Below are 14,084 nucleotides of genomic sequence, written 5' to 3'. Positions count from 1 at the left end.
ATTCTTGATGAAAAGACCAGAACTGAATAGAAAATTTGACTTTCCAACACACGAAGCAAGAGATGTATGGAAAAGTAAACAGGAAAAAAGAAATCATAAAGGACTTTCTGAAGTTGAACTGTTTGCTTTCCTACATAGAAAGATAATATTTGTAACTCTTGAGACTTTTCTCAGTATTTGGGTAGTTTAAGGGATTATTCACTCACACACACACACACACATATGTAGACAGAGAGCACAACGTCATTTGAATAAGAATGGATGATATGTAAAAAATCAAATAAAATTGAGGAGTGAGAGAGAAATATATTGAGAGCAGAAAGGGAAAGATGGAATGAGGGAAATTATCTCTCATAAAAGAGGCAAGAAAAAGTTTTTTTCAAAGGAGGAGAAAATGGAGGCGATGAGAAGGAAAAAGGGAAGCTTACTCTCTTCACATTTGGCTTAAGGAGGGAATAACATGCTCATTCAATTTCATATGAAAATCTACCTTACACTAAAGGAGAGTAGGGGAGAAGGTGACAAGTGGGGATGATAGAAGGGAGGGCAAATCGGAGGAGGCAGTAATTAGAAGTAAACACTTTTGGAGAGGGACAAGGTCAAAAGAAAGAGTAGAATAAATTGGGGGCAGAATAGGATGGAGGGAAATATAGTTTGTCTTACACAACATGACTGTTACAGAAGTCTTTTGCAAAACTACATATACATATACATATACACACATACATACAGCCTAGATTGAATTGTTTATCTTCTCAGTGGGGATGGGTGGAGAGGGAGGAAAGGAGAGAATTTCGAACTCAAAGAACTAGGAACTAATGTTAGTAATTGTTTTTGCATAAAACTGGGAAATATGAAATACAGATAATGGGGCATAGAGATCTATCTTGCCCTGCAAGAAAAGAGAGAAGATGGAGATAAGGAAAGTGAGGGGTCTGGTAGAAGGGACAACATATTAAGTGAAGGAATAATTAGAATGCAAGGTGTTATGCGTTGGGGGAGGGGAGAGATGGTGAGAAAATTTGGAACTCAGAATTTTGTGGAAATGAATGTTGAAAACTAAAAATAAATAAATAAACATTAAAAAACGAATGTTAAATGTATTTTCACATGCCACTGTGAAATAAGATATTCGTGCAATGGGGCATAGAAATCTATCTTGCCCTACAAGAGAATAGGTGTTAAGGGGATGAGAAAATGGAGAGCTGTGATAGAAAGGAGGGTAGATTTGGGGGAAGTGTAATTAGAAAGCACGATTTCTTAGGGTGGGTGGAGGGGAGAGATGGGGAGAAAATTTGGAACTCAAAATTTTGTGGAAATCATTGCTGAAATTTAAAAATGAATTAATGAATTTAAAAAATAATATTTAGATCAAAGAAAATGGTAGCTCATGACTCTATGAGACATAAAGGATTAAAAAATAAAATTTTAAAAATATTAATATAAAGGTTTAGTCAAATGTCAAATGTCAAAACGAATTCTTAAGAGAAAGTTACAAAAATTTATAGATACAGCAAACAAAACTTAACAAGAAAATGTTAGGGTTGGTACCTTAAAAGTAATTTTGAAATTCCCCAAATAGCTGCGAGTTAACTTATCAAAACAGAGATCTTATGTGAATAAAACTATAAGACATTGTTATAGTAATAAAGAAAAAAAGAAAGACATTGAATATACTTTATCAGACTGAACTAATACTTTAAAAATGACAATCGTAATTAATAGATTAAATATGACAGATCCTCAAATAAATAAGGGGAAGTAGCACTAAACATAGAATTATGAAACTTCAAATACACATGTGTGCACGTGTGTGTACTTGTGTCATGCAAACAATGTGATACGGGCTAAATCTTATGCTAGGGCATCTACAAAGTGAGTAGTCTCAACAAGAAAGGCCCAGGATTAATCAAACATACCCGTGAAGTGTTTTATAAATTCAAAATCAGAAACTATTGGGGAAAAATCTATCCATTTTTATCAACTTAGTGCTACAAATGAAAAGCATTTTGACAAAAGTTAGGTTTAGCTAAACTTCTTATCTTATATACCATAAGAAAAATAAAATTTACGGGATATTATAAAGTCTTACCACGCAAAATTTGAAAACGAAGGGATTACCTTTTACAACTGGCTATAGAAAAAATTCTAAATTAAGGAGCACAGTTGATTTCCCAAATTTAAGGAAAGAATATTTATTAAATTAAGTTAAACGTATTTTGCTCAGAGGAAATGCAGTTAGAAAATAAGGTTTAAATTTTAATGATAAAAATCACTGCATCACGTAACTGATAAAGATGTGATCCTTAAGATATGTAAAATTAGCAAATTAACACAAACATACAATGCTGAGAGTCACTCCCAAAGGATGAGTCATCAAAAGATACACATGAATGGTTAAAAAGATAATTATAAGTAATCAAGAATCAAACTTTATAAATGCTCTAAATAACTAATAATGGAAGTATATGTTGAAGTAATTGTTAATTTCTACATCACAAAAATAATAATCTCCCAATATTTGCAGAAATATAAGATAGATCACTACTACATAAATATATATGGTGTCCGGAACGTCTCACAATAATTTTAAACAATTAAAGCTTTCAGGATAAAAGTTTCAGTGCAATTTTAAGCTTTAATAGCTCACAACTTCTCTAACACTTTTGGGATACACTGTATGTGTATCCTTCCTTCTTTCTTTCCTTCATTCTTTGTTATCATCAGTGCCATTTCTTTTTCCTTCTACACATATCAAGGACTGTGGTCTGGTTCAATCACGTTAAATAAAAAGGAAAAGAATACAAAAGTGAAAGTTTATAAAATATGAATTATATATGAAATTATATTCTATAGCATTTAGCCTGGAGTACGCTTCATCAAGCAATCTCCATATTTAGTTAAAAATCAGCAAAAAGTTTCTATTTGGCTGCACTGAGTTCAGTAACATCCTCAAAAACTTTTTGTCTCCCTTCCTAGATGGATTTTTACCAACTGCTCAAAGAGAGTGATTGAAAGTAATATTTTTAAAAGTAGTTAGTATACCAAACTTGAAAATTCCTTAGAAATATTAACTTGGGCTTTGATTGCTATTTGCTGTTTTGATGATTTTTTTGACAGAAAACAAACAAACAAAAAACCATACTGAGGGGGGCGGAGCCAACATGGCGGAGTAGAAAGACGCACATACACATAACTCTGAACCCACAACACATAGAACGGCTACAAGGAAGTAACTCATGGCGAATTCTACACCCAGAGGCCACTGAACATTGGAGCGAGGGAGATTTCTGTTCCGGAATGACCTGCAAACCTCTCGCCGGGGTCCTTCCCGCTGCGGACTGGGCGTCGGGACTGGGAGCTGAGTGCAGCCCTGCTATGGTCGCGACACCGAGAGGAAAAGATCCGAGCGGGCTTCAGGGACGGGATCTCCAGTGGCCACGCGGGTCCCTCCACCCACAGAGGGACCTGCAAACCTCTCGCAAAAGGTCCGTCTCGCTGCAGACGTGGAGCCCAGCCTGGACCTGCGGTGGCCGCGGCCGTGACACCAAGAGAAACAGATCCGACCAGGCTTCAGGGATGGGATCACCAGTGGCCGCACAAGTCCCTCCACCCACAGGTGACAGGGGTTGGTGAGAGAGTCTTTTTGGCGGGTCAAGAGGGGAGTGGGGTGCCCCCATAATTCAGGCCCCCCCGGGAGGTAGAAGCTGAGAGTCAGCTTCAGACTGAGGCTCCCCAAGCGGGCAGGATCCTGAATCCATTGTGCAAGGTCTGTGCATAAACCCCCTGAGGGAACTGAGCCTGAGAGGCAGCCCTACCCCGACCTGACCACCTGAACTTAATCTCACACTGAATAGCAGCCCTGCTCCCGCCAAAAGCCCTAAGGCTGGAAGCAGCATTTGAATCTCAGACCCCAAACGCTGGCTGGGAGGATCAGGAGGCGAGGTGGGTGTGAGGAGAATATTCAGAGGTCAAGTCACTGGCTGGGTAAATGCCCAGAAAAGGGAAAAGAAATAAGACTATAGAAGGTTACTTTCTTGGTGAACAGACATTTCCTCCCTTCCTTTCTGATGAGGAAGAACAATGCTTACCATCAGGCAAAGAAACAGAAATCAAGGCTTCTGTGTCCCAGCCCACCCAATGGGCTCAGGCCATGGAAGAGCTCAAAAAGAATTTTGAAAATCAAGTTAGAGAGGTGGAGGAAAAACTGGAAAGAGAAATGAGAGAGATGAAAGAAAAGCATGAAAAGCAGATCAGCTCCCTGCTAAAGGAGACCCAAAAAAATGTTGAAGAAATTAACACCTTGAAAACTAGCCTAACTCAATTGGCAAAAGAGGTTCAAAAAGCAAATGAGGAGAAGAATGCTTTCAAAAGCAGAATTAGCCAAATGTAAAAGGAGATTCAAAAGCTCACTGAAGAAAATAGTTCCTTCAAAATTAAAATGGCAGAGATGGAGGCTAATGACTTTATGAGAAAGCAAGATATCACAGAACAAAGAGAGAAGAATGGAAAAATGGAAGATGATGTGAAATATCTCATTGGAAAAACAACTGACCTGGAAAATATATCCAGGAGAGACAATTTAAAAGTTATGGGACTACCTGAAAGCCATGATCAAAAGAAGAGCCTAGACATCATCTTTCATGAAATTATCAAGGAAAATTGCCCTGAGATTCTAGAACCAAAGGGCAAAATAAATATTCAAGGAATCCACAGAACACAGCCTGAAAGAGATCCAAAAAGAGAAACTCCTAGGAACATTGTGGCCAAATTCCAGAGTTCCCAGGTCAAGGAGAAAATATTGCAAGCAGCTAGAAAGAAACAATTCAAGTATTGTGGAAATACAATCAGGATAACACAAGATCTAGCAGCCTCTACATTAAGGAATCGAAGGGCATGGAATAGGATATTCCAGAAGTCAAAGGAACTAGGACTAAAACCAAGAATCACCTACCCATCAAAACTGAGTATAATACTTCAGGGGAAAAATTGGTCTTTCAATGAAATAGAGGATTTTCAAATTTTCTTGGTGAAAAGACCAGAGCTGAAAAGAAAATTTGACCTTCAAACACAATAATGAAGAGAACCATGAAAAGGTGAACAGCAAAGAGAAGTCATAAGGGACGTACTAAAGCTGAACTGTTTACATTCCTACATGGAAAGACAATATTTGTAACTCTTGAAACATTTCAGTATCTGGGTACTGGGTGGGATTACACACACACATATGCACACACGCACACATACATAAAGACAGAGTGCACAGAGTGAATTGAACAGGATGGGATCATATCTTTAAAAAAATGAAATCAAGCAGTGAGAGAGAAATATATTGGGAGGAGAAAGGGAGAAATTGAATGGGGCAAATTATGTCTCATAAAAGAGGTAAGCAAAAGACTCATTAGTGGAGGGATAAAGAAGGGAGGTGAGAGAAAAACATGAAGTCTACTCTCATCACATTCTACTAAAGGAAAGAATAAAATGCACACTCATTTTGGTAGGAAAACCTATCTTACAATACGGGAAAGTGGGAGATACGGGGACAAGCAGGGTGGGGGGGATGATAGAAGGGAGGGCATGGGGAGGAGAGTGCAATTCGAGGTCGACACTCATGCGGAGGGATAGGATTAAAAGAGAATAGAAGTAATGGGGGACAGGATAGGATGGAGGGAAATATAGTTAGTCCTATACAACACAACTATTATGGAAGTCATTTGCCAAACTACACAGATTTGGCCTATATTGAATTGCTTGCTTTCCAAGGGGAAGTGGTGGAGAGGGAGGGAGGTAAAGAAGGTGGAACTCAAAGTGTTAGGATCAACTGTCGAGTAATGTTCTTGCCACTAGGAAATAAGAAATACAGGTAAAGGGGTATAGAAAGCTATCTGGCCCTACAGGACAAAAGAGAAGACGGAGACAAGGGTAGAGAGGGATGATAGAAGAGAGGGCAGATTGGTCATAGGGGCAATTAGAATGCTTGGTGTTTGGGGGGGAGGGGATAAAAGGGGAGAAAATTTGTAACCCAAAATTTTGTGAAAATGAATGTTAAAAGTTAAATAAATAAATTTAATAAAAAAATAAAAATAAAAAATAATATTAAAAAAAAAAGCATGCTGAGTAACAGAGTAAATGTTTATTTTTTTTTTCCATTTGAACCTGGACAGGGAAAAGAGTATTTAAAAAAAAAATTTTTGATGTAGAGGAAAAAAGCCAAGTAACACATAAGCATTAGGACGAGTTCACTAAATATTCATAAAAAATGAGTGGAATGGACTTACATCTATTTATTATTATATAGTAATATACCTAGATCATTTATATATATATACATAAGTGTGTAAAAAGATATGTATATATGCACATATATGTATACACATACACATACTTTTGTGTGTCTAAGGACTGCAAATGTATACTTAATAATGTAAATTACCGTTATTTCAAAAATTGCTTTGCTACTGAATTAGATGAACACTAAGTTCATAGTTCTACTACACAAGGCCTGGTACACTATCCCAAGTACTGATACACCACAATGTAGTCTTAATATACTAGCACAGAAGTATGGTCAAAATAAACTATTCAATTATTTTTTTGGTCATTTCATAGAACGAGAATATCTGATATGAAAATTCTGACTTATTAGTCATTTATTTCAAATTGGGTTCGGTTAAGAATCATCCTTACATCACACCCCACAAGTATCCAACAGCCTCCATTTGAAGATTTCCAGGTGTATAGAGCCAGTACTGATAGAGTTTGGAATATTAGGTACTTGAGACTTGTACTAGCGCAAAGGCTGACATTCTCAAGAAATTGGCTCACCATTCCAGTCTTGACAACCAAGGACAAGATCGTCCTGACCCTGATTGTGTACCCCAAGGTTGTTATGTAAAAGGAACTAAGATAGGGAAGTAAAGGATATAAAAGATGTAAACTAAAAATGTTTTCATGGGAATAACCTTGCTTGCTTTCTTGCTAAAGAGATTATACAATCTTGATTGTCAGATCAATAAATCAGTCATGTCCCAGTTATGTACACGTGGTACAGGCTCGCCTAGCCTCTGCTGCTGTCTCTTTCTTTTCTACAACCTCCACGCCTCCAATCCACCAGTTGCTGGCATTTGGCGCCCAGAACAGAGACATGAAGTGAAAGTGGAGCTGCGGCCCCCACAGATCGTGTGCACAGAATTTGGAAAGTCTGGGAAATTTTGGCGAGTAAGTAAGCTGAGGGAATTACTTGCCTATCATGATTTTTTTCTCAGTTTTTGGATTCTTCTTTTCATTGTCTGTATGTGAGTTCTGCCTCTATGTGTCTGTGTGATTAATGTAGCCACCTCTGCTGCAGCTGAACTGTTATCTCTTTCCCTACCTGTCTTCCTGTCTCTCTGATCGCAGCAGCATCAAAGAAAAGGATGGGAGAGAGGAAGAGAGAACACAATTCTTACATTATCTAGTTTATATGATTGCTAAAGGAAATTTCAGATCAGAAATAGAAAGAAATAATGTATGTGCAGTTTTAAAGAGGCTTTAATCAAAGCCAACTAGGAGAACAACATAGGTAGAAAGTTTAATGAAAGCATAGAAGCTTTGGAAAAGTTTTTGTTTAAAGGGAAACAACCAAAAACTAGTTATTCTGGTCGTATTTTAAGTGAAACATATCACTCCTAATTGGTTGTTAAAGACAAGTAAGAATTTGTTATATTATTTGGCACTAAGGCAAATTGGAAAAATGCCTAGATCTGAAAATGAAAAAAGACACCTTGGAGCTAAGCTGTGGTTAGTGAAATTTGCTGTTTAAGGTAAAAGATATTTGGGACTATAACTACTTTTGTTTTGAGTTTGAATTTAGTTATGGTTGTCTGCATTAAATCAATATCTGAGAGAAATGCCACAAGTTACTCAGAGGGAATGTCATCCTGCACAGGTGAAGTTTGTACCTGGAAAAGAAACAATGAGGGACAGTTCTAGACTCAATCTAGGATGGGGTCCTCCTGGTCAGTTTCCCCATTATGTTCCTTTAAAAAGGAATGTTTCCCACCTGACTATTTCTGTGTCTGGCTACAAAACAGATACTGTAAAATTGGAGAATTTCACTCTTATGTGAATTCAAAGTCAAGGGTGTTTTATCCTGTCATATATGGTATGTCACATGTCTCTACTTTTTCCTTCTACAGCAAATTTCTATGATCAATAGCAAGTGATCAGCAAAATTTGTGAGCCTTTTTGTGTAGTCTTACTGGGAAATCTATTATTATTTTTATCTGAAATTAGAACATGTTGAGAAATTTATGTAATCTACTTAAGATACACTTTACGATGTTCACATTGTGTAAAAGGATTTTAAAAACAGTATTGTTTTCCTGTAATCAGTCTCTTACTGGTACCAATGTGAGACTCCGTTGCATGTTTTTGACTAAAGCATTTTGTGATATCTAGTAATTCCTCAATAACTAAGACTTTAGTTTGTAATATTTGGGGAATTCATATTACTTAAGGACATTTTTATACCAGCTAAGTTTTAATGAGTTTTAATTTTAAAAGACTTATTTTTGCTTCAAAGTGAAAAGAGAGCTATCTTTTAAAAAGATTTCAACTAATTTTCTTTATAAAAGTTTAATGACTCTCTTAATATCAGGATAAACTTTCAACTGTTTTAAAAGAAACAAATATTTTTAGAAGAAATGGGTTTTTTTTGTCAAAGAAAAGGGGAGTAAAGCCTACTAAATTTTCATTTTTAAGATGATGTCTTGCTAAATTAATGTGTAATGATCCGTAAAACAGAAAAGTTTTGCTGTTTTAACCTGAATTTGTGATCATTCCATGGCCTAAGCAAAAGTTAAAATTAGTGTTTGAACTTATTAATAATTGAATTTCTTAAGTTTTTCTTCCAGAGTCAATATAATCAGGAAAGAATAAACAAGACTGTAAAACAACAATGAACATCTATTCAGTTGTGAGATGTAAGTTTGAAATCTCTTTTGTTTAAGACAACACAGCTATGCCAGTGAAAATTAATAACTTGTGAGCTATCTTGCCTATGGTAGAAATATAAAGGAAAGTGAAGCAGTCTGAATAATGGGTTAAAGAGATTTGGAAAGATAAAGTTTGATTGTAAATATGGAAAGCAGATAAGTTTTGGGACAAATTGGGGTTATCCAAGCCCTTCCTATTCCCAGATAGTTGCTCTGGATACCTTTGTACCAGTTTTAGATGGTCTAAGTATGTTGAGAAAGTATAAGGAAATATTTTCAGAAGACAGAAAAATGATGTAACTTGATTTGGTAATTTGATAATTTGAGATGGCCCTGCCTAAAGAATACCAAGCCATATTTAACCCCTTTTGGTCATTTTTTGGCCTTTGTTTGCTTAACCTCCTTGGCAGATTTGTGTCTTCTAGGTCCAATACCCTCTACTTCCAAATGACAGCTCAGGCTGTATATCACTCACTGTCCAAGACCATGACCCATCACCCTCTGAATCTGGCGTCATACTAGCTACAGACCCAACCCCTCCAAAGTCGGGACACTGTGAAGCAGGGACAGCTCTACATCTAATCTCAGCTTGAAGGAATTTAAGAAGCAGAAACTTTCATTCCTTACCCCAAAAGATCTTGGGTCCCCATCTATTTAAGGGGGGGTGGGAATGACGGGGTGCCTGGGTACATGTACTTGGGCCCCAATTCCAATGTTAAAGTTTCATTTCTCTTTAAAAATCTTGTTGAATTACATCAATTTCTTGTCAAAATTGGCACAGACCTACATGAACTAAAATTATTTGCAGAGGAAAAAAAGGGGAGATGTAGAGAGCCAGTATTGATGAAGTCTGGAATGTGAGGTTCTTGAGACTTGTACTAGCGTAAAGGCTGAAGTTCTCAGGAAATTAGCTCACCTTTCCACTCTTGATAAGCAAGGACAAGATCGTTCTGACCCTGATTGTGTACCCCGAGGTTGTTACGTAGGAGGAACTAAGACATGGAAGTAAAGGATGTAAATGATGTATACTAAAAATGTTGTCATGGTAATAAACTTGCTTGCTTGCTTGCTAAAGAGAGCATATAATCTTGACCCTCAGATCAATAAATCAGTCATGTCTCAGTCATGCACACATGGTACAGGCTCACCTAGCCCCCTCTGCTGTTATCTCTTTCTTTTCTATAACCTTTGTGCCTCAGAGCCGCCAGTTGCTGGCACCCAAGGATGGGGAACATACCATTATCTGAGTCAGATAATTTAACTTTAAGACAATTTGAATTTTTTTTTTAATTTGTTTGTTTTATAATGTTTTTTTTTCCAAGTGAAAGCCTAAATTTACCTTATTTTAATCATTAAATATAAATATAGTAGTTATAACATCTAAAATCATTCATCATAAGTAAGATCATGAACGCAGGTTCACGGATTATTTTAACTATGAACTTTTCCCTGTACCGATTATAGTGTACACAACCGTTGTTTAATATATCTTTTTGAATGAATTGCTTCACCTAATTACATAGTCAACTCCTTTTCAAACTTACCTTTTGTCTACAGATAAGGTTAAAATGCCTGCATGTCCTTTTCTACTATGGATAAATAATTTATAAAGAAAAATTAAACAGAGTTGTCCCAAAAAACTTTAGGGAAGAGATTATACAGGCCCATATTTGGTCATAATTTATTTAAGGTCTTACATTTTTACTCTTATCAATTTGACTGTATTAATTAAATTTAAAATCAGGATTTGATTTCAATTTCCAATCTAAAGTCCAATGACTCACATACACAGCAGTATTCCAAAACTGCAGTGTTTCTGTGATCGCATCAATATGGCAATTTACTGTAATAATAGCAATCCAACCTTATTAATATCTCCTCATTCTGTGTAACTCTTTCCTATTCCTTCTAACGATAGTATAACCACTGAGTAGACCAGAGTTGACCTCATATTCTCATGACATTAACTGTCCAGAATTTGTCACTCATCATTGCTTTGTGAATTGCAACCCCACTCCTTTTTTAAGTAGTCATATATTTCTCTAGTTATATTTGTTATTAAACTTTTCCTGTATAACCAGACATGTTTTTTGTGGTTATAGTGTGACTCTCTGTATACTTTTTGGTAGGTGTCAACTTAAGTTCTTTGGAGACCATAGGATTTCATGACTCACAAGCATAAAACATTAGCAGAAAAACAGTATTATTAAAAATAAATAAATAGGAGTTTTGATTCAGGGAGAAAGCTGAGGTTATTATAAGAATTGTGCAATTGACTCCTTCTGGAAAAAGGTGGTTCCATCTCCATATTATGTATAAAATATATGGTAAAGGACAAGAATGATTAATACTGACTTGTTACTCTTTGGGATGTTGGATTACTCATTTTTGTGGATTATAGGTCTCTTGTGAGGAAGGTCAGTGTAATTTAATGTAATTAATAAAATGTCATTCACCAGAAGAACTACACAGAAGTTCATAAAAAGTGTATATTAAGGACATACTACATTGGAGGCATAAATACTGGGGAATCAAAGGGAAGAATGAAATCATATCTGTCCTCAAGAAGCTTATATTCTACTGGGATAAGAAACACAATATGTGTATAATTGTTTAAGTACATAAATTGTATAAAGAATGGAATATAAATGAATTTCAGGAGGGAGGAATTAATGATAATGAGAGGAACAGAAAAAATCTCATGATTTCATTGCTCAAACTCCTAAGCAATGTTTTGAAGGAAGCTACAAACTCTCTGAGTGGCATTGAAGAAAATATACATTTCAAACGCAGAGGATAACTTTGGAAAACCATCCAAAAATGACTGCAATATTCATAATGAGACTAAGAAATATAATGAAATGTATATGACTGAGTATTGTAGAATATTTTAAATGCAAAATTAATTATGTTCAGAAGTCCCAAATTGTCATGATATTGATCACCTTTGAAAAAAAAAAACAATTAAGGTTCAGCCTTGGGGAATATTGCTCAGGCTCAGGTGGCTGGCACTCGCCTCACTATTGCTCACTCCTCCTCTGAGCCAAGACTCTGACCTGCCACCATGTCCCACCTGCCTGAGGATTATGACAATGAGGTTTCCTGTGATCCCTACGCTTACCCAGGACTATGACATGCACACAGGGGACCTGAAACAGGACCTGATACCAATATGGGCCACAGACCTACCAAGTGATTCCAGAAGTTATCAAGAACTTTATCCAATATTTCCATAAAACCATCTCTGATCTCATTGACCATAATGTCTATGAGCTTCAGGGAAGCCAGGTGTCCAGTGAAATCATCAATCAGAAAGTCTATGAGATCCAAGACATCTATGAGAACAGCTGGACCAAGCTGACTGAAAGGTTCTTCAATAATTCTACCTGGCTAAAAGCAGAGGCCATCGCCCTGCAACTTGGCAATGATGACATCTTCCTGATCCTGTATAAGGAGCTTTATTACAGACACATTTATGCCAAAGTCAGTGCCGGGCCTTCTTTAAAACACTGGTTTAATTCCTACTACAGTTACTGCAATTTCTTCAACTACATCTTCAGTGCTGATGGCCCTGCCCCCCTTGAGCTGCCAGCCAGTGGCTGTGGGAAATCATCGATGAATTCATCTATTAGTTTCAGTCCTTCAGCCAGTACCGATGGAAGATCACCAAAAAATCAGAAGAGGAGATCGACTTTCTTCATTACAACTCCAAAATCTGGAACGTCTACAGTGTCCTGAACATGGTCCACTCCCTGGTAGACAAATCCAACATCAACAGTCAACTAGAGGTATACACCAGCAGAGGTGATCCTGAGAGTGTGGCTGGCAAGTATGGCTGGCACTCCCTCTAAAAGATGCTTGGCTACTTCAGCCTGGTGGGCTTGTCTTGGCTGCACTCGTTCTTGGAGGATTACTACCAGGCCATCAAGGTGCTGGAGAACGTTGAGCTCAATAAGAAGAGTATTTATTCCCCAGTGCCCAAGTGCCAGGTCACCACTTATTATTACATGGGCCTTGCTTATCTGCTGATTAGCCGATACCAGGATGCCATCCGTGTCTTTGCCAACACCCTCCTCTACATCCAGAGGACCAATAGCATGTTCTAGGGGACAATGTAGTACAGTGACAAGATGCTGCGCATGCAGAAGGGTGACCTGCAGGTGCATGAGGTGCTGTTCAGCTACTAGTTCCCCAAGTTCCTGTCCCCCATGGTGCCCAACTAAAACAACGTGCACCCCAACTACCACAAGGAACCCTTCCTGCCCAGGTGAAGGTGTTTGCAGATAAGGTTCAGCAGGAAGCTCAGCTCTCCACTATCCACAGTTTTCTCAAGCTCTACACCACCATGCCCGTGGCCAAGCTGGCCGTCTTCCTGGACCTCACCTAATAAAATTGATAAACCTTTGGTCAATCTGATTTAAAAAAAAAAAGAAAGAAGAAAATCAAATAACTAATATCAAACATGAAAGGGGAGAACTCACCTCCAACGAGGAGGAAATTAAAACAGCAATTAGAAATTATTTTGCCCTTCTTTATCCCACAAATTTGACAATCTAAATGAGATGGATGAGTATTTCAAAAAATACAAATTGCCCAGATTAGCAGAAGAAAAATTTGAATACTTAAACAACCGCATCTCAGAAAAAGAAATTGAACAAGTCATCAATGAACTCCCTAGTAAAAAATCATCAGGGCCAGATGAATTTACAAGTAAATTCTAGCAAACATTTAAAGAACAGTTAATTCCAATACTATTTAGACAATTTTTGAAAATTGGGGAAGAAGGAATCCTCCCAAATACTTTTTATGATACAAATATGGTTTTGATAGCAAAAACAGGAGGAGACAAAATGGAAAAAGAAAATGATAGACCAATTTCTCTAATGAATACAGTTGCAAATTTTTTTTTCAATTTATTTATTTGTTTAACTTTTTTTAACATTCATTTTCACAGAATTTTGGGTTCCAAATTTTCTCCCCCCTTATCCCCTCCCCCCACCCCAAAACACTGAGCATTCCAATTGCCCCTATCACCAATCTGCTCTCTCTATCATCCCTCTCTGCCCTTGTCTCCATCGTCTCCTCTGTCCTGTAGGGCCAAATAACTTT

The 14,084-nt window shown here is 37.1% G+C and overlaps 1 pseudogene; it reads left to right on the top strand.

The window, feature by feature from the left end:
- The first annotated feature begins 12,039 nt into the window (after positions 1–12,039).
- LOC140511299 (eukaryotic translation initiation factor 3 subunit L pseudogene) lies at positions 12,040–13,362 on the top strand (annotated as a pseudogene).
- Positions 13,363–14,084: the final 722 nt, after the last annotated feature.

This window comes from Notamacropus eugenii, chromosome 6 (assembly GCF_028372415.1).
Source record: "Notamacropus eugenii isolate mMacEug1 chromosome 6, mMacEug1.pri_v2, whole genome shotgun sequence".
Taxonomy (NCBI): Eukaryota; Metazoa; Chordata; class Mammalia; order Diprotodontia; family Macropodidae; genus Notamacropus; species Notamacropus eugenii.
Note: the sequence above shows the minus strand (reverse complement) of the source record. Positions and strands in the feature narration are given on the sequence as shown.